Below are 20,217 nucleotides of genomic sequence, written 5' to 3' on the forward strand. Positions count from 1 at the left end.
TCACAAAGAGTCAGACACAATCGAGCAACCAAACAACAAATATGTGCCAAACACCAATCAAAGCACTTTATCTAATTATCTCATTTAATCTTGCCAACAATCATATGCTGTAAATACTACTATATTCCCATCTCATAGACAAATTAAAAAGTTACAGAAATAGTAAGTAACTGAGGTCATATAGTCACTGAGTACAAGAGCTGGGATTTAAACTCACCTTGCAATATTATTCTGACGAATGAACTTGAAGAAAGAAGTAAAATACAATCTTGTGTGTTTTAGTCGCTCAGTTGTGTCCCACTCTTTGCAACCCCATGGACTGCAACCCATCAGGCTCCTCTGTCCATGGGATTTCCCAAGCAAGAATACTGGAGTGGGTTGCCATTTCCTTCTCCAGGGGATCTTCCTGACCCAGGGAGAGAACCCAGGTCTTTTGCATTGGCAGGCAGGTTTTTACCACTAGCACCACCTAGTACGTTCTCTCTATTCTTCAAGCAAGTTTCACTAAAAGAAGTCTCTCATATTGAAAGATAAGAAAATTTATTTTAATATTCTACAAATTAAACTTTTAACTGATTATGGCCAATAGCATGCACTTTACCCAACTTATCCCTAATTCTGTCTGCAAATTAACTATTACTTTTCTGTTCTATTGATGAGGAAAATGTAATTCTGAAATGTTAAATAATCTTTTTAATAGTGGCACAGATATAAGTCTTCTGACAAGCAATGGAGCTCTTTTCAGTTTAGCTTATTGCCATCCAAGCCACTCAGAACTACACACAGTACATTTTCAGAGACCACTCCTTAAGCATCTTAAGCAATATCTTTCATAACAGCACAGAACCAAAGTTTCATGGATTCTGAGCTTAAAACTTTTTACTCTAAATCGTGATGCCTACAGTATTAACACTTTATAATTAATATCTATGCACTAATATACCCAGTCTTTTTTTTTCTCATTTCTGGTCTGAGTAAGAAAACTTATGCTCCAATCTGTCAAAACGAAAAACAAAAACCAGGATGTAATATTTGTTTAGCAGATTTACGAAACTCTTTCACATATATTAAATACTCACAACTTTCAAAAACAGACAGACATGATTATCCTCACTTTGGGGCAGGGGGGGTGCAGTTTCAGAGTACTTAAACAACTTGGCCCAAGTCAGACAGCTCGTAAGTGGCTAAACCAGGGTTCAAATTCAGATTTTGAGCATACATCCAGAATCTTCAATACACAAGACTTTATTTTCTTTCAGAAATAAGCTCAGGTGTCTATTCCTCCAAGAACTCTTCTCTGAAAAAGGCATTAACACCTCTGTCTCTGCTATTTATTTTACAGCTCTACAACACACTCATCTGAAATTGTGTATAGTTTTTCTCTTGTACCTGGGAGCTCCTTGGAGACAAGAGACCACATCTTACTCAGCTCTGTATCATCAGAACCTACCTAGCATAGAGCCTGACATTCATATTAACTAAATGAATGCAGGCATAAGTGATTATTTTGGGGATAGAGAGGGAGGTGGGAGGGGGGTTCAGGATGGGGAACACATGCAAATCCATGGCTGATTCATGTCAATGTATGGCAAAAACCACTACAATACTGTAAAGTAATTAGCCTCCAACTAATAAAAATAAATGGAAAAAAATAAAAATAAAATAAATGATTATTTTTGTGTGCTATTAAGACTCTAAACAAAATATTTTTTTGGAAGCCATAATTTAAATCACCTGTCAGGAACTATTAAGTTCTTAATAAGGCTTAAAACCCCCACACTTGTTAAGTCTCAGTCATCCCACCACCATAAGAGATAAATCAAATCCTATATATGTAGGCTCAAAAAAATCAAATGCACAAGCAGAGTACTTGTGGTTTGGTTTTGGAGCATTCATCTTATGTTACCTAAAAGTTAAAATTGACCAAAAAATTAATAAAGAGGAAAACTTGGAAGCAGAGACAAGAAGTAAGAGTTTAAAAAGCAATCATAAAAAAAAAAAAGCAATAATAAGATCCTAGCTTTTCCATTTACCAATGCAATTTCATTCATTCCAAGTGAGATTCAGGACCTGTCACAAATCAAGTTCTTTATGAAGATCTATATGTCTACCGTATATACTGTTCCACTGACCTACCTATGGGCAAGAAATAGAGGATGAGGGTGAGCTGAAGTGTAATGAAGAAAACATAAGGAAAGGTTCAACGGCCACAAAAGAAAAACAATTCTACTAAAACAGCCTAAAAAAAAAAAAAAAGAAAAGAAAATAAAACAGCCTAGAATAACATGGGTTGGGAAGTTACAACGCTAACAGATCAGCCTGAAACTATGGATTCACTCAATAAGACCTTACCAATGCCTACTCTGTATAAGGTCGAAAAATGAGTTCTAGAGAATAAAAGGATAATTACATACAATCCCTGCTCACTGCAAAGTAGAGGAGACCAATAAATAATAAATGGATAATTACAACCCAGAGATGAGGCAACCCAGAGATGGGGCACCCAAACCCAACCCAGGAAAGTCAAGGAAAGCTTTCTGGAAAAGGTTAACTCCTAGGCTGAATCTTAAAGGCGGAACAGGAGTTAGACCAATCAAAAGTTAAAAGGAGACATCCAGGCCCAGAGAGAAGCATGTGTAAAGACATTAAAGCAAGAAGGATGGCACATCAGGAGAACTGCAAACACCCAACAATGTACACTTCATTAGAACTAGAGGTAAAACGTGCAAGCTGGGAGGAGAGACAGACAATGAATGACACGGGAGAGAGTTAAGGGGAGATTACTGAGCGAACTCACCAGAGCTCCATCTGGGGCTTCCCTAGTGGCTCAGCAGTAAAGAATCGCTGGCAATGCAGCAGACTCCGGTTCCATCCCTAGGTCGCAAAGATCCCCTAGAGAAGGAAACGGCAACCCACTCCAGTATTCTTGCCTGGGAAATCCCATGGACAGAAGAGCCTGGCAGGCTATACAGTCCATGATGTCACAAAAGTAGGACACAACTTAGTGACTAAACCACCAAGAGAACCCCATCTAGGAGACAGTATACCTACATTGACATGTGAAAGCAGGCTCATTTAGAATGGATAGTTGGTTTTCTCCTCCATAATTCCACAGCCTGATCAAAATGTACTGTCAACTATACTTTAAAAAAAAAAGTGCTGTCAAAGACAAGTCTCAAAAGTATGGATAATATTACCACCAACAAAAATAAAGGCAGAAAAATTCAAAGAACATTATTTCTTTGGTTCTGGGGCAGAGTACTATGGAGAAATACTTGATCCCCTCTGTAATGAGTAGTACAGTTAGAAATTTTAAAAGGGGCATTTCTCACATTCACTGACATTTTTAATTTAGAAAGAACTATCAACATCAGTGAATTTTCCAGAACAATTCAAACTGTTTCAACTAGACCAGAAAATTTTAAAAAGTCGATGGAGAGCCAAAGATCATACTATACCTGCATTGGCTCATGAATAAACCCAGGCACACAACCAAAATAACAGACCTTTGCTGCCAGGAAGACCAAGCAAACTACAATCAGAAAACAAATCCTCAAATACAAAAACCAATAAATTCAGTGCTCTATTTCTCTAACAAAAATGCTTTAGAAGCCAAAATACTGTTCCTTTTTAACATGCTAAAAGTCATATTAAATGCATGCTTCATTCTAGAAGGATAATAGCCCTTATTCATTGACAGTAGTATATACCAAGCACTGTGATAATTTCTTTACATGAACTGTCTCATTCAATCCTCAAAACTACCTCGGAATTATGTACTACTATTGCTGTCTTTCCCTTTTTAAAGATTTTAAAAAATGAGGTACAGAAAAGTAAAGTAACTTGCACAAGGTCTCAAAGGTATTAAGGGGGAAATCAGAGGCAACATAGATATATTATCTATTCCTGAAGAAATCATTGACAATCTAATGAAAACTCATCCCATTAGATTTTCTCAATTCCTAAATTCCCAAATTATTTAAACAGTTTGATAGTCTATCATTAAGAAGATGGACCCTTTCCCCACAACAACAAATGGTGACCAGACTCTACCATGCCAATCTACACACAGCCCAGAAGGGATGGGTTATATCGTACTCTGCAAAAACTGGTTCACTTATTTAGCACCAGCTCAAGTATTCAACAGAAACTTACTAAACCCTACTAGGTTCCAGGTATCAAGGATTCAGAAATAAGCAGTGGGACACTGTCCTTGGACAATAGCACAGAATATAGTAAAGACCACTCACAGGTTTTGGAGGTAGAAAAGCCTGGGGATAAATCCCACCCTAGTCACTGGCTAGTGGGCCTGAGTAGGCTCTACATCTCTGAGCCAAAGCTTTCTCATGTGCAGAATAAAGTAATTATGGCCACCCTACAGAAGAACTCTGTATTTAAATAAGTTACCATACTTAAACAGCCTAGCACAAAGTAGGCATACAGTGAAAGTTAAGTCTCCTTCCCCTAAGGTTCCAGGCTATATGGGGATGTTGGCTGAAAGGTAAAATAATGCTCAGTACTATAACTTGTTTACCCTACCCTCCTCCATCTGCCTCTGCCCAATTACAGTCAAAATCCAGTCATTACACAACAAGATCACTTGGTTGTGGCTTCATCTGCATCATTCTCTTTTACTGCAAATGCTCCCAGTGAAGGGTAGGAAGACAGAGAATCACTTTTATACACGGCTATGCACAGTTCACTAAAAGCCACTTCACACCTTTCTTTCAACACAAATAGTAAAGAATAAGAATCAAGCCCAATGATTTTCTAACATACTGATAAAGTTGTAAAACTGCTCAACTCTGAAGTGTTTTGGTTCTACTAAGCACAGGAAAGGGCTTCCCTGGTGGCTCAGAAGGTAAAGAATCTGCCTGCAATGCAGGAAACCCGGGTTCAATCCCTGGGTTGGGAAGATCCCCTGAAGAAGGAAATGGCAACCCACTCCAGTATTCACGCCTGGAGAATTCCATGACAGAGGAGCCTGGTGGGCTACAATCCATGGGATCCCAGAGTCGGACACAACCGAGCACTTGAAGTGAAGGAAAAACCAGTTATATTCATGCTAGCTTTCAAACCAATATTTTTAATAAAGTTTTAACAAATCGCTCAGTCATGTCTGATTCTTTGCAACCCCATGGACTGTAGCCCACCAGGCTCCTCTGTTCATGGAATTTTCCAGGCAAGAATACTGGAGTGGATAGCCATTCCTTTCTCCAGGGGATCTTTCTGATCCAGGGATCGAACCCAAGTCTCCTGCATTGCAGGCAGATTCTTTACCCTCTGAGCCAGGTAAGCCCCTTTCACTAAGAAATCCACCTATTTCTCCAATAAGAAATAAGTAAAGCCTGGAAACATAATTATACTAATAAATAAAAACTATACCACCTTGAATTGAATTAAGGCAGTGACACCAAACTGTGACACTGTCATTGCATTCTTCATAGCCAATGCCAAAAAAAGACTATTTTGAGGCCTTGCTGAAGCCACAAAAGTTATGAATCTTATTAAATTTCATTCCTTACTTACAAATATTTCTACATAACAAAGTACAAGAGTTTTCCCAAGGAAAAACACTAAGGCACTTATGTAATTGAGTTGCAAGCTGAATTACCTGCCTTGTTTTTTCATGAAACACCATTTTAACTTAAAAGAACAACTGCCAGACAAACTGATTATTCAGACTTGGATGTTTGGCAGACATTTTTTCAAAAATGAACAATGTGAGACTGTCACTTCAAGGAAAACAACTGTCAGTATTTGTTGTCAATGACAAAATTTGAGCTTTCAAGCAAAAATTAGAGAAGTCTTGTCTGATAGAATTGGTGGAGATATTAACAAATTTAATATTTGACACTGTATGATAAAATATATCAACATTTTTACAAGATCTGCATAACTCAATGAGCCAATATTTTCCAGATGACCAAAGCATGGTGACATAAAATTATGCATGAGTAGAAAACCCATTCAAAGTACAAAACATACCAGCAGAATTTAGTGTAACAGAGTATGAAAGGCTCACTGTATAGCTTCAGATTCCATAAGATAATGGACCGCTAAAGAAACTAGCAGTTGACAAGTTTCAGTGTAGTATTAAAAAAAAAAAAAAGAATATCCATCAATTATCTAAAAAGTCAACCAAGAGAATTCCCTGAAAGTCCAGCGGTTAGGACTCCATGCTCCCACTACCTGGGGGTCTAGGTTCAATCCCTGGTCAGGGAACTAGGATCCCCCAAGTCTTGTGGTACAGCCAAAAAACGTCAATTAAAACATTCCTCCCTTTTCTAGCCACATATATATGGGACTGGAGAAGGAAATGGCAACCCACTCCAGTATTCTTGCCTGGAAAACCCTACGGACAGAGGAGCCTGGTCGGCTACAGTCCACAGGGTCACAAAGAGTTAGACATGACTGAGCATGCACACTCACTCATATATGGGACAGGATATTCTTTACATACCATAAACAAAACAACCAGCTGCAACAGATTGAATGTAGAAGCAGATATGTATCCAGTCAGACAGTGAAAAGCTTTGGAAAAATTTTAAATAATATTCTTCTATTTGGGGGCAATAATATAGCTATTTTCATTAAAATATGCTGTTTAATAGGTTTATTATTTTTAAATGCACAGTTTTAATTTTTAAAACAGCAAATATTGGTAGATGCAACCCACAGACAAAAGTTCTTACGGGTCTTCAAAAATAAGAGTGAAGACACCAAAATGTTTGAGAACTATTGCTATACAGCAATGAAAAGGATAAATTACTGCTACACTGTTATTGTTGTTTAGTTGCTAAGTCTGGTCCAATTCTTTGCCACCCCATGGACTGTAGCCTGCCAGGCCTCTCTGGCCCTGGGATTTCTCAGGCAAGAATACTGGAGCGGGTTGCCATTTCCTTCTCCAGGGGATCTTCCCAACCCAGGGATCAAATGCAAATCTCTTGCATTGGCAGGCGGATTCTGGGCCACCAGGGAAGCCCACTGCTAAATGCAAGAACATAAATGAATCTCACAAACAAAGCTGAGTGCAAAAAGCCAGTCATGCCTTATAAAAATTCATAAAGAGGCAAAAAATAATCTATGGTATTGGAAGTTAGAATATTCATTACCCAACTAGGGATTGAACCTGGGCCACAGCAGTGAAAGAACCAAGTCCCAACCACTGAACCATCAGGAATTCCCAAATTTCTTGAACTGAATGCTGGTTACATTTTTTGTGCACTTTTTCTTCATATGTTATATATACAGCAATGCAATTTCTTTTTAATTTATATTTTCTTAAAAAAAAAAACAAAAACACCCATACACATACCTGCTTTAGACTCAACTGAAGAAGTTTCATTAGCACTGGTCAGAGTAGAGCTAGCACAGCTGTTTTGTTTTGTTTTTTTTTTTCATTTATTTTTATTAGTTGGAGGCTAATTACTTTACAATATTGTAGTGGTTTTTGCCATACATTGACATGAATCAGCCATAGATTTACATGTGTTCCCCATCCCGATCCCCACTCCCACCTCCCTCCCCATCCCATCCCTCTGGGTCATCCCAGTGCACCAGGCCCGAGCACTTGTCTCATGCATCCAACCTGGGCTGGCTATCTGTTTCACAGTTGATAATATACATGTTTTGATGCTGTTCTCTCAGATCATCCCACCCTTGCCTTCTCCCACAGAGTCCAAAAGTCTGTTCTTTACATCTGTGTCTCTTTTTCTGTCTTGCATATAGGGTTATCATTACCATCTTTCTAAATTCCATATATATGCGTTAGTATACTGTATTGGTGTTTATCTTTCTGGCTTACTTCACTCTGTATAATGGGCTCCAGTTTCATCCATCTCATTAGAACTGATTCAAATGTATTCTTTTACTGGCTGAGTAATATTCCATTGTGTATATGTACCACAGCTTTCTTATCCATTTGTCTGCTGATGGGCATCTAGGTTGCTTCCATGTCCTGGCTGTTATAAACAGTAGCACAGTTTTTTAAAACAGATCTTCAGGTAAGTTGAATGTGTAGCCAAGCTACTACTCATTTAAGTAGGTTGAAAAACATTGATCTAAGAATTTAAAACAAGGGAGCTTTATATACAGTACAGTAAGAAGAGTAAGGGCTTTGGAGTAAGGTGGATCAGGTCTTTAATACAAGCTTCTCTTCTCTAACTATAGAACCAAATGCAAGCTACTCAGTCCCTGCCGGTCTCAGTTTCTTCAGCTTCCTCTTCTATAAAATGGGCACAATACCCTAAAGTGGGTAAATATGAGGATTAAATTATATACTCAGAGAGTAAGCAGCCAGCATACTCCCTACCACAGATATTCAAATATTAAGTCCTTTTCGTCTTTTCACACTCATCTCCTACTAGTCCTATTGCCAAAGATAAATAACCCCCTTGAGTCTTGATTTCTTAATCCTTAAAATGAAAATAATGCTACATGACTAACCTGTGCACTGTAGATCAAGTAAAATAGTATAATTATATTTGCAGAAATATAAATAATGCAACTGTACATATATATATATAGACAGGAATTTTTGCTATGATTTCGAAACAAAAGAGAGAGACAACACATTAGAAAACTAAGAGTTTCCTGGTGACCCAGTGGTTAGGATTCCAGGCTTTCACAGCCAAGGATCAGGTTCAATCTCTGGTGGCAGAACTGAAATCCAACAAGCCACATGGCAAAGCCAAAAAACAGAAACAAAAACATGATACCTAAAAAAAAAAAAGAAAGAAAACTAGGATATGTACAAAAAGTTATAACATAGAGACTAGAAAACGAGCATCAGCAGAATCTATCAAGCTTGAAGGACATGATCAGAAGCCAAATCAAGATTATAATCTCTAGTCAGCCAGGGATTGAACCTTCTGTGAAAAATAGATCAGCCTAGGGTTCCTTCAAAATGTTTGCATCTAAGAAACAACACAATCTATATCATCATAAAAACAGGCATATTCTGAAAGTACCCAGACACCTGCATAAACTGAGAAAGGTGGGGGAGTTGTACTGGAATTTTATAAACCAAGGTATTTTCAAAGCATCTTTATACAAAAATCGATGGCCCATTTAACAAAATGTTAAACTTTTAGATAAACAGAGCACTTTGACAAAAAAGACTCTGTACAGTTATTTTTCATACTAAAATGCATAATTGCCTAAAGGAACTAATTTTATAATAAACAAAACATGAAAACTGAGCCACTTTACTCTCTAAGCGCTTCAATATTCTACAACTTTAAGGGACTTCCCTGGCAGTCCAGTGGCTAAAACTCTGTACTTCCACTGCAGGAGGCATGGGTTCTAACCCTGGTCAGGGAACTAAGATCCTATATGCCATGTGATAGAGCTAAAAAAATAAAAATTTTACAACTTTTAAGTCTGATTTCTGATAACATACCAGGGATTGTCAAGCTATGGCACACTCACGGCCTGTTTTTGCACAGCCTGTTAACTAAGAATGAAACATAGGAGGAGGGAAGAAGGGAGATGTGGAGGGGAAAGAAAAGGAAGAGAAAAAAATAATAGAGACTGTATGTGGCCCACAAAGCCTAAAATATTTTACAGAAGCATTTGCTAACCACTGAGCACATCTTGCTATCTTCCACTTTTGAAACTTGTGTTATACATCATTATTACCAAAGCCTTTATCAATCCAATTAAACTCTAAATTCCACTGTAAATAAATAAAAATCTACATCTGGAAAAACACCTATCATCTTACTCCTCATTAGAATATCATACTATTGGTTTGTCATCTCTTCTATGCTCAGTTCAAAAATTAATCATTCACTACTTGCAAGGCACCCTCCAGGAGCAAGGACTATAAAGATGACTAGAACACAGTCCCTGCTCCCAAGAAACTTACAGTTAAGTGAAGGGGCAGACAGAAATAGCCAATTTTCCTGAAACAGCCCAAGTACTGTAACAGAGGCACACACTGGGTGCTCCTTGTGAACTAATGACAAACTTTAAGGATGCTGAAAGAACCCAGAGGGATGAATAAAGGAGAAACAGCATGAGCAAAGGTATAAAACTGTAAAATATCTGTATAAACTACATACTGCTCAGTGTTACCAGTGATGGGAGATTAGGCAGAAGAAATACATCGGGACAGGTCATAACAGAAGGCGTAATATGTCATGCTAAGGAGCTTAGACTTTAGAGCCAATGAAGGGACTGAAGCAAGCGAGTGATGTGGACATTCTGCTGCTAAGAGGAAGACAGGTTTACTACTGCACATGTATGATACAAAAACAAGTTAGGAGGCTACTGCCCTTGAACAGGCAAGATTAAGAGCTGAACTAAGATGCTAATAGTAGTAAAGGGGAGATGAATTTCAGGAATATTTAGGAGGATTTATTTGGGGCTACAGGATAAGGGACAAGAAAAGACTAATAGCACAGATTCATATCTTGAATGGCTGGATGGACAGCAGTGCCTTTAAGTTAGGACAAAACTACATGAAGGGATGATTTTAACTTTTAGGGGAGATAAAAAGGGAGAAGTCAGAAGAAGGAGATGGGGAAAATGAGTTCTGTTTGGGACCTGTCGAATTTAAGGATCATCAAAACAGATGTATGTAGGTTGTCAATAGCCAGTGAGATATACAAGTCTAGAGATCAGGAAAGATGTTTGAGCTGGAGACAGAAATTTTGAGAGTCATCAGCATATAATAGCAGTTAAAGCCAACAGAGTGGGCAAGACTACTCAAAGAAAGAATCTTAAAAAGTCCAGTGAGCCAAGATCCATGGGGTCGCAAAGAGTCGAACACAACTGAGCGACTTTCACTTTATATGCTGGAAAGCTGTACTATTACATATTGCAGGCAGATTCTTTACCATCTGAGCCACCAGGGAAGCACCTCTTACCTCATATAATCCATTAAACAACCCAACAACTGAATATTATCTTTTACATAGGCACAAATGATCCATCTCACTGTACTCTAACTCTGTAATAAGTTACAGGTAGAAAACTAAGAGAGAAATGACTGTATTTGTCAGGAGAGTGGAAAACAAACATTGCACACCACATTCTCCACTTCAAAGTCTCAATTGTTCCATTTTGAGCAAGTCAGCACAGTTAACGTAGAACCAGGTCCCATAAACTCACTAGGAGAAAGTTCTCTAACAGCCTCTCTGTCCCAGTGTATCTAACAATCTTCAAGTTTTAAGGGAGAAACTGTGAACTGCTCTTCATGTATTCCTCCTCCACTAGGAGAAGAACCCTTCGGAAAGGCAATAAACCAAATACAACAAGCTTTTCACCTCTGTGTGGGTGCCTGATTTCAGTTTTGTAAACTAGAGAGGGAAAAAAAAAATTAACATTTATATTATCCTTCACAGTTTAAAGAGTATTTTCACATTTATTATCTCATTTGAGCCCCATTTTACAGGTGAGTAAACTGAAGCTCCAACTGATTACTAATGAATTTGGATTTCTCATCTCTTAGACAAAAAAATTCTTGGTATTTAGGCTGCTTAGGTTGCTAAGCTTCTGATATGTATAAGGATTTCCTATTCATGGTATGCTCTGTACATCAGATGACAGACCTTCCTGTACAATCAGGTGAGGACCAATGTACCAGGCTGCCTTTTTGCGAAAAGATGCACAAAAATTCTGATCAGAAGAGAGTTAAGTGACTTGCCAAAACATGACATGAAGTTCTAAGTCGGTATTACAAAGAATTAGTATGCAGTAAATCTAAGATGCTGTTCTTTCACAGCTCACAAAGGTTGCTACTACCCACTCCCATTCCTATTTCCAAGTAGGACTGACCCATATCTGGATAATCTGGTCACCCATAAATGCAAACTGGCTTCCTCTTGCCATCTAGACTACCCATATATGTATGTGTGTGCATACTTACAGGCGATTACTGAAGAATATACATTTTTAAATATGTATATATAATATACATGGGCTTCCCTGGTGGCTCAGATGGTAAAGACTCCACCTGCAATGCGAGAGACCTGGGTTCCATCCCTGGGTTGGGAAGATCCCCTGGAGGAGGACATGACAACCCACTGCAGAATTCCTGCCTGGAGAATCCCACAGGCAGAGAAACCTGGTGGGCTCCAGTCCATGGGGTCACAAAGAGTTGGACACAACCAAGCAACTAAGCACATATTATAATATACATACAAATAAGAAATGCTAAAAAAAAAAAAAAAAAAGAAATGCTGCTGAGACGAATGGATAAGGAAGCTATGGTACACATACACAATGGAATATTACTCAGCCATTAAAAAGAATATATTTGAATTAGTTCTAATGAGATGGATGAAACTGGAGCCCATTATACAGAGTGAAGTAAGCCAGAAAGGTAAACACCAATACAGTAAGTATACATTAGTAAATGCATATATATGGAATTTAAAAAGATGGTAATGATAATCCTATATGCAAAACAGAAAAAGAGACACAGATGTATAGAACAGACTTTTGGACTCTGTGGGAGAAGGCAAGGGTGGGATGTTCTGAGAGAATAGCACTGAAACAAGTATACTATCAAAGGTGAAACAGATCACCAGCCCAGGTTGGATGCATGAGACAAGTGCTCAGGGCTGGTGCGCTGGGAAGACCCAGAGGGATGGGATGGAGAGGGAGGCAGGAGGGGGGATCGGAATGGGGAACACATGTAAATCCATGGCTGATTCATGTCGATGTATGGCAAAAACCACTACAATATTGTAAAGTAATTAGCCTCCAACTAATAAAAATAAATGAAAAAAATAAATAAATAAAAAATGCCATTATAAAAAAAAAAAAGAAATGCTGCTGAGTAAAGGGACTACAGACAATAATTTTGCTTCCTTTTACTTTTTTGTAAATTTCCAATTTCTATCATGAGCATGTTATTTTAATTAATGGTGGAAGAAATAAAGCTCTTTTAAAATTAAAAAATAAGGATAATAAATAAGAATAAAGCAAGCTACAGAAAAATACACATTTTTCTATTTATATAAAGTTGTAAAGGTATTAAATATACTGTTTAGGATACATATTTGTTTCCTAAAATTATTTTTAAAAGGGAATGATTCAGAGAAAATTCAGGAAAGTGGTGGTTACTTCTGAGGGAGAAGGAAGGAAAGGAATCAATCATAAGAACCTTTAAAGATACTAAAAATCTCCTTTTCATTAAGCTTAGTAGCAAAAACTGAGGCCTTCAATTTGCTATCAGTCTTTAAATTGAAGACTTATATTACACAAACTTTTATACATATGATTTATTTCACAATTTGAAAAGAAGATATAAATAGGATTGAAGAATTAGAACTTCAGGTCTGAAACCCAAACTCTTCCACTTACTGTATAATCTTAAGTATTAAGACCAGTTTTTACTCTTCTCAGAGCAGTTTTTCTTCTTATTTTATATGAGAAAGCTAACACCTAACATATGTTTAGTACTTTACTGTTTAAAGTTCCTAAACTATAGTACCAACATGCAAACATGTATATGTAGATAAACTGAGATAATAATACAAAGTTATACCTCCTTAATAAATAACAGAACATAAATAACTAAGAACTCAATGGTAGGACACAAGTGGCTATTCACATTCTAGTCTTTTCCTGTCTAATAATAATAATAGCAACAATACTTTTTAATGTGTACTATCTAACACACTGTATTAAATGCTTTCCATGGATTAGTTTGTTTAATCCTCAAGAAAACCTGTGAGATTAGTCCTCTTATGCCCATTTTACAGATGAGACCATTGTGTCCAAGGTCACATTGCTAGTAGTAAATGGTGGACAGACTTCAGAATCCACACTCTTGACCACCATATTAGTTTTGCCTCACTTTTCTCACTACTTTTTTTTTTTTTTTTTTTAACTGCACTTTGCAGCATTCAGGATCTTAGTTCCCTGACCAGGGATCAAACCCATGTCCCCTGCATTGTGAGTGTGGAGTTTTAACCACTGGACTACCAGGGAAGTCCCTTCTCACTATATTTAAATCATCTATCTCTCCTATAACACTGAAAGCTCCTTGACAACTGTTTTTTTGTTCATTTTCATTTTCCCCTGGCACTTAGCAGGCAATAAGTAAATAAATAGTAAACAAATATTTCACGTATGTGCAGTGTTTTTAGGACATAAAGTTATTTCAGGACATGAACTGATTTGTTCCCCTCAACAGCCTTCTGAAGTGTTAAAGTTTTTTTAATTTTTACCATTTTTAATTGTATTTAATTGCAAAATTTAGTGGCAGTAAGTACATTCACAATATTGTTTAAACATTACCACTAAGTATGAAAAGTTTTTAATAACTTTACTAAAATTATTCAGCTATCAAATGGTAGAAAGGGCATTTGAAACCAAGACTCTCAACCTCTTAATTCACAAGCTATTCATTCTACCAATGTACCTGTATACCAATACCTCAACTGCTCCTCTTGCTACCAGAATATTGGGAGAATCAAATGAGGTAAAGATACTAAAACACTTTATATACATTTCTACTGAACAGGTGAACACAGTTGTGATAAAAAAAAATCCACCAAGACATTTCTCCCAAGTGATTATTTTCCATTTTGAGCTCTCAAAAGCTACGGCTTTAATATAAATGTCCCACCTCGAGATCAAGCCTGCAGATGCACAAAAGCAATGGCTGGACCCCAGAGTAAAGTTATGAGGAGAAATGCTTGCATTAGTTAGATTACACTCTCATCAAATTACCGGTAACTGCTCAAACCTGATTTTCATTGTAACACAGAAAGCTTCCTCATAACAAAACACTTTCAATTCCAGTGATTAAGTCCAACCTTCAATCATTCTGCCCATTTCGGAACGACAAAAAAAGATTCTTTATACTGGGTATTTTTATGTGCTCAATTGTTAAAGCCAAGGAAAATGGTTTGTTTACGAGCTAAACTCTGAAGCTTGAACCAAAAACTAGAATTATTTTGATCCCATTGGTGCCAATTTTATCCTCTTTACATCTCTTCCCATTTTTCCCCCAGTCTGAGCACTAATCAACAGCCACTTCATGTTTAACATATCATAGTTAAGGCAATTAAGTCTAGAAAACTACTTCCCTAAAGATGTTTCCTCCATTAACATCCCTCTCTACCTTCCAGCATCACTATTCTGCCATAAGAATGAGCATATCATTAAGCTTTAAATAAAATTTCTGATGAATAGATGGATGTATTATTTTTGTAGTTAATGCAATATGCTTATATCTCCTAATAAATAAAATAAAAATGATTCTATGTTTTTATCTACATCTGCCAGAATTCTAACCACCTGAATTCCTTTGGAAGAAAATTCAATCTATAGAAATACAATCCAATTGTTTTAAATCTTATCAAGTAATGTCAAAAGAGAATCAAATGAAAAACTCCATCAATAGCAAACCATCTCACCAATGAATATTTATGACATTTCCATATTTCCTGTCTTCTGTTTACATAAAGCGGTAGTGCCAAGATTCATCTCAGGATTATTAGCCTGCAAAACAATGATGGGCCTAATTGCCTTGCAAACCAGGACACCAATAAATGGAGTCTTCAAGCAATCAATTTTAAGAGGGGAGAAAAAAAAGGCCTAAGCTCTTCTGAATACATACACGTTGCCTGGCTAGGAAATAAATTCAGGCTCATATTTTTCAGTCTCATTCATCAGTTCTCATGCAAGGAATGTTCCCTTAACTACTTAAGCTCATCAAATCTATTCAATACCAAATTTCAGGACTAATTTTTAAAACACACCTTGGGCAGAAAGAAGGCAGAGACATCAAACAGAAAGGTATCTATCACATTCCAGTTTCATCTTCTCACCTTTAGTTATGAGAGTGGGTTTTTCCCTCAACTTTCTTTTTAAAATACATGAATAATAGAAGATGCCTTCCCCTCCTCAATTTTACCTTAACTGAAGCCCCACTCAACTTTACCCTTTGTGATGGTTTACTTCCACATGATACTAACACAAATGAAACAAAAACTAACAGCTTAAGAAGTCCTTTAGAAACCAGTCTTTAATGTACCTTCTCTGTCCCCTGCAAAGTCCCCCAACCATAGCCTCCAAAGCTGTCCATTTAAGTCCACTCCCAAGCCCCTCCTGTCTCTTGGAGGCCATCCCAACCCCTCCTCTCCAGAATCATCCAATCAACCTCCTCCCAATATCGCTTAATGCCCCTCTCCATCCTCCCTGCTCACTCCATACCAATAGCCCCAGGTTTCCCACTCCTTAATTAGCCCCATCTGCTACCTATCAGCAACCACCTCTCCAGTCCTACTAGTTCACCTCAGACATTCCTTCTCCCAAACTGCCTCTGCCACCTTGGCCAAGGGACATTTTTTTCAAGATACCATCCCCCAACCTTGCTCACCACCTGCCACTATTCTTTTGGTGAGTCCAGCCCGGAAGCATCTTCTGTGCCCTCTGCCTCCATCCTGTGCCCAGGGAGCCACCAGTGGTTCTAACATCACTCTAAATGCCATCCCGCTGTGTTCCCACCCCACCCCCAAATTTCGATCCTTGTTTGCCCATTTGGGGCCTAACTTCTACTAATTTACCCCCTCCTGCCAGCTCACCCTCACACTCCCCTTACTGAAAGTCCCACCCCCACCAGCTCCTATTACAACTTTCATAAGCACTCCCCAGGAAAACCCCAAATTCTACCTCCTCTGCTCTCCTAACCCACGCTATTCCGTAAGTCTCAACAAATTCCACCATCCCAGATGGCAAGCGCCCACTTCAAGCTCAGGTCTCAACCCGTGCCAAGCCCCTCACCCCCAGCTCCTACCTCCTCTATCAGCCTGACGAAGGTCCACGCCACACTCCAGAATTAACCACCCCCCAGGGTCCTATCCAACTCTGCAGTCGCACTTTCTATTGAAATCAACCCCTTACCCCGCAACCCGGCCCAGATCCCAAGCTGTCAACTGCTCCAGGCCAACCCCAAATCCACCACCCTCATTCAGTCCCCTCCCCCATTAAAAGCCTTCCCACTCCAGTTTCACCACCCATTTCGCCCAAAACCATCCAAATTCCATCCCAACCCTACAACCCCCTGCTCCTGTCCCAGGTCGTTTCCATTAAAAGTCCCCTTGCTTCGTCGCTCCCCCCGCAACCTGCTCGTGTCCCACCCTCACCCCCACCCCCAGCCCGCGCCTGGACAAGTCTCCCTTGCCAGCCCGCCGTTCCATCGCGACCTTAACCCCCTTCCCCCAGCCCGTGAGGGGGCTCCGCAGCCCCCATTCTCATCCTCCCCAGTACCACCGGCCCAGGCTCAGCGACAGCGGAGCTGGGTAGGGTGGGGGTGTATCTCCTCACCGGCGAGCTGCTGCAGGCGAAAACGGCGGCAGCGGCAGCTGAGGCGGCGATGCCCTTGTCTTCTCTGAAGGCTACAGAGGCGACGCTCTCGCTCCGTCGCCCGTGTCCAGTAAGGTGGCGGATGGCGCGCAGGGACCAGGAGCCTCCTCCTCCTCAGCGACTCGGCTCTGAATCCTCTGCAGTAGCCGCCGAGGAGTCCGACGGGTGGGGGCAGGGGACGCTGGGCTGCGGGCGAGGGAGGAGGAGGCTGAGGGAAGGGGCGGGGGACCGCTGAGAAGGGAGGGGAAGGAGGAGCCGGCGCAGCGCCGCGACACGTCCCACAGCCTCAGCTCGCCGGGACCACAACTCCCGGCATGCCCCGCTCCGCCCGGCGCGTCGCCTGCGCCCCCGACCGCGCGCCCGAAGCGGAGGGACCGCTCCCTCCTCGGTCACAGACAATGGAGTAAAGCCAATCATCCGCAGGCGGCTTTTGTAGACTCAGAGACCACACAGGAAGGAAGTTAGGTCACCCAGCAGCCCCATCCTCAAGGGACGATGTTAGCGGCGTCTCCAGCCTCTTTACGCGCGCGCACACACCTCCACACAGCCCTAAGACCTCCTCCCGCTGGACTACATTTCCCAGCATGTCTCACAGCCTCTCGCCCTCTTTCCGGACCTTTCTCAGACCTGGTACTACAGTTCCCAGGGAGTGTGGTCCCTGCGAAGTGCTGGGAGATGCAGTTCTCAGTTCTTCCTCCATGTTAAGAAAAAGAAGTGAAAGAGAGGGGAATGGGAAGGAAATATGCCACCCCGCCGAGTACAGGCCTAGATGGGCAAGATCACCTGCGAGTCTGTACTCTTCTCAATAACCGTTTGCCACTGTCTCGCACCAGAACTAATGCAGCAGCTTCCTCCTGGTCTCCCTGCAAAACTAGACGACTTGGCAGCTTGAGCCCAAATATAAAAAGAGGGTACTTCGTGACCCAGCTCCGTTACTTTTAAGAATTTACCTTAGAAAGATAATCAGTTTGGAAAAGATGAATGGACAAGGTTGTTATCGCAGGTTGTTGATTATAGTGGGGTAAACGTTAAGTGTCCATCACTAGGAGCTGCTTAAATTATATATACAAACAATGCATTAAACAGCTGTTTAATATGGGTCTATTTCTTGACATCAAAAACTGTTCACAGTTTATTCTCAAATGATAATAGAACAGCATGTTTAGAGTGATCTAATTTATGTGAAACGAGACAATATTCTATAAGCATAAAAAGATTTCAGTAAAAAGTTTCCCCAAAATAGTATATGTAATAATCTTGGAATAAAGTGTGTCAGATTTAAAGTAATTTTTATTTTCATACTGCCAAAATTGTTTAAAAAGAGTACAAACTTTTAAAGCTATAAACTATTTTCAAAAAATAAAATTTTCAAATCTAACAACCTGTTTTTGCTACCTAAAAGCTTTTCATGGCTTTCTGTTGTCCTCAGTGGTGCTCCAAGAGGAGGACTATCTAGTTTTTCTGGGAGCCCAACATTTCCACTATTACAACAAATAATAGTGGTCACTTACAATTCATAAAAGGATAGTAAGTTAGTAGAGAGGATTTTCTCAATTTTCATTGTATTAAATGTTTCCATCTTCTGGTCTTTCTACACCCATTTGCTCCTTTTCTCCTACTCATTCTTGAAACTCAAGCCAAAGTCTTGCCTTCCCAAGAACATACTTTAGACATACTGATTTTCCTTTAATTTGAATTCTTATAGCAATGGTTTCTAATCTATGGGCCAGAGATCACTGTTAGGGAGAGGAGTGAGGAGGGAGGCATAAACTTATTGTAAAGGGACAACAAAGCAACACTTCAAGCATCGTCTGTAAACCGAATAAAATAAATCTTACACTTAAAAATTGTTTCTGGGAGAAAAAAAAAATTGTTTCTGGGACTTCCCTTGCAGTCCAGTGGTTAAGACTCCATGCTTCCACTGCAGGGGGCTTCTGTTGGATCACTGGTTGTGGAACCAAGATCTTGAGTGGCTCTGCCAAAAAAAACAATTGTTTCCTTCTTCTGTGTCCAGTTCTAGAATATGGAATATGGTATCAGATGACCTCTGACTTAACATAAATACTGTATGAAAAATGTTACAGCATTTTAGATCTTACGTAATTGTTCCTCACTGTTCTGCAAGAAACACCAGAACATTCCAGCTCCACGAGCTAGCCAACCGGAGAAGCACAGGCCTACCAAAGCAAGCAAGGTTGTCTGAATCAAAGCTTAATTTGGTCCATAGTCCTGCTGCAGCCAAGCTCTTCAGCAGCTTCACCCCACCTAAATTTAATTACACTCCTATGCCTTATGACTCATTTTCCCCAAATGCATCAGGCTCTATCTTTTTCAAACTACCTCATTTTTCATCCTTTTCTCCCAGCCTTAAAATTCCAAGTCCCCTCCCTGCCCCTAAAATCCTAGACCCTCTTCTCCCTTTTCTGAGAATAATAAGAAATGTGGCTAAGAAATGTGGGCTATATCCCTTCCCCTATCTGAGTGTTGCATTGATCATCCCACCTTCTAAACCTGCTTCATTCCTTCTCCTCCTCTTCACCACTGGCAGACAGACAGTGGAGGCTGGGCAGTTAAAACGAAAAAGGTTGAGTCTATCCAGCCAGTAAAGCATATCTGAGCTAGGGGAATAGGTATGAGGAAGCTTACCAGATTAGGAATCTGGGAATCAGATCCTAAATTAGACCTTGCCATGAACATGCTGGGTGACCTTTAGTAAGTCCTTTAATTTTTTTTTCTGAACCTCATGTTTATGTCTATAAATGGAAAGATGATTCCTGGCCTGTCACCTCATAACGTTATTAGGAGAATCCAATAAAACAATGGGCACAATGAAAGTGCTTTGAAGACTGTAAATTGCCACTTACAGTCCAACCCTTCATCTAATTT

At 39.6% G+C, this 20,217-nt stretch overlaps 1 protein-coding gene across 5 annotated transcripts in view; it reads right to left on the reverse strand.

Moving 5' to 3' along the window:
• Positions 1–17,717, reverse strand: part of FAM168A (family with sequence similarity 168 member A) — a 214,151-nt gene extending 196,434 nt beyond the window's left edge. Inside the window, exon 1 of one of the 5 annotated variants that reach the window (XM_061149808.1) lies at positions 17,293–17,717. The gene's annotated coding sequence lies outside the window, so the exon portion shown is untranslated. Of the gene's footprint in view, positions 1–15,380; positions 15,413–17,292 lie in introns of those variants that run through there. The other 4 variants (XM_061149799.1, XM_061149833.1, XM_061149824.1 and 1 more) reach the window with 4 other exon arrangements.
• Positions 17,718–20,217: the final 2,500 nt, after the last annotated feature.

This window comes from Dama dama, chromosome 1 (genome assembly GCF_033118175.1).
Source record: "Dama dama isolate Ldn47 chromosome 1, ASM3311817v1, whole genome shotgun sequence".
Taxonomy (NCBI): Eukaryota; Metazoa; Chordata; class Mammalia; order Artiodactyla; family Cervidae; genus Dama; species Dama dama.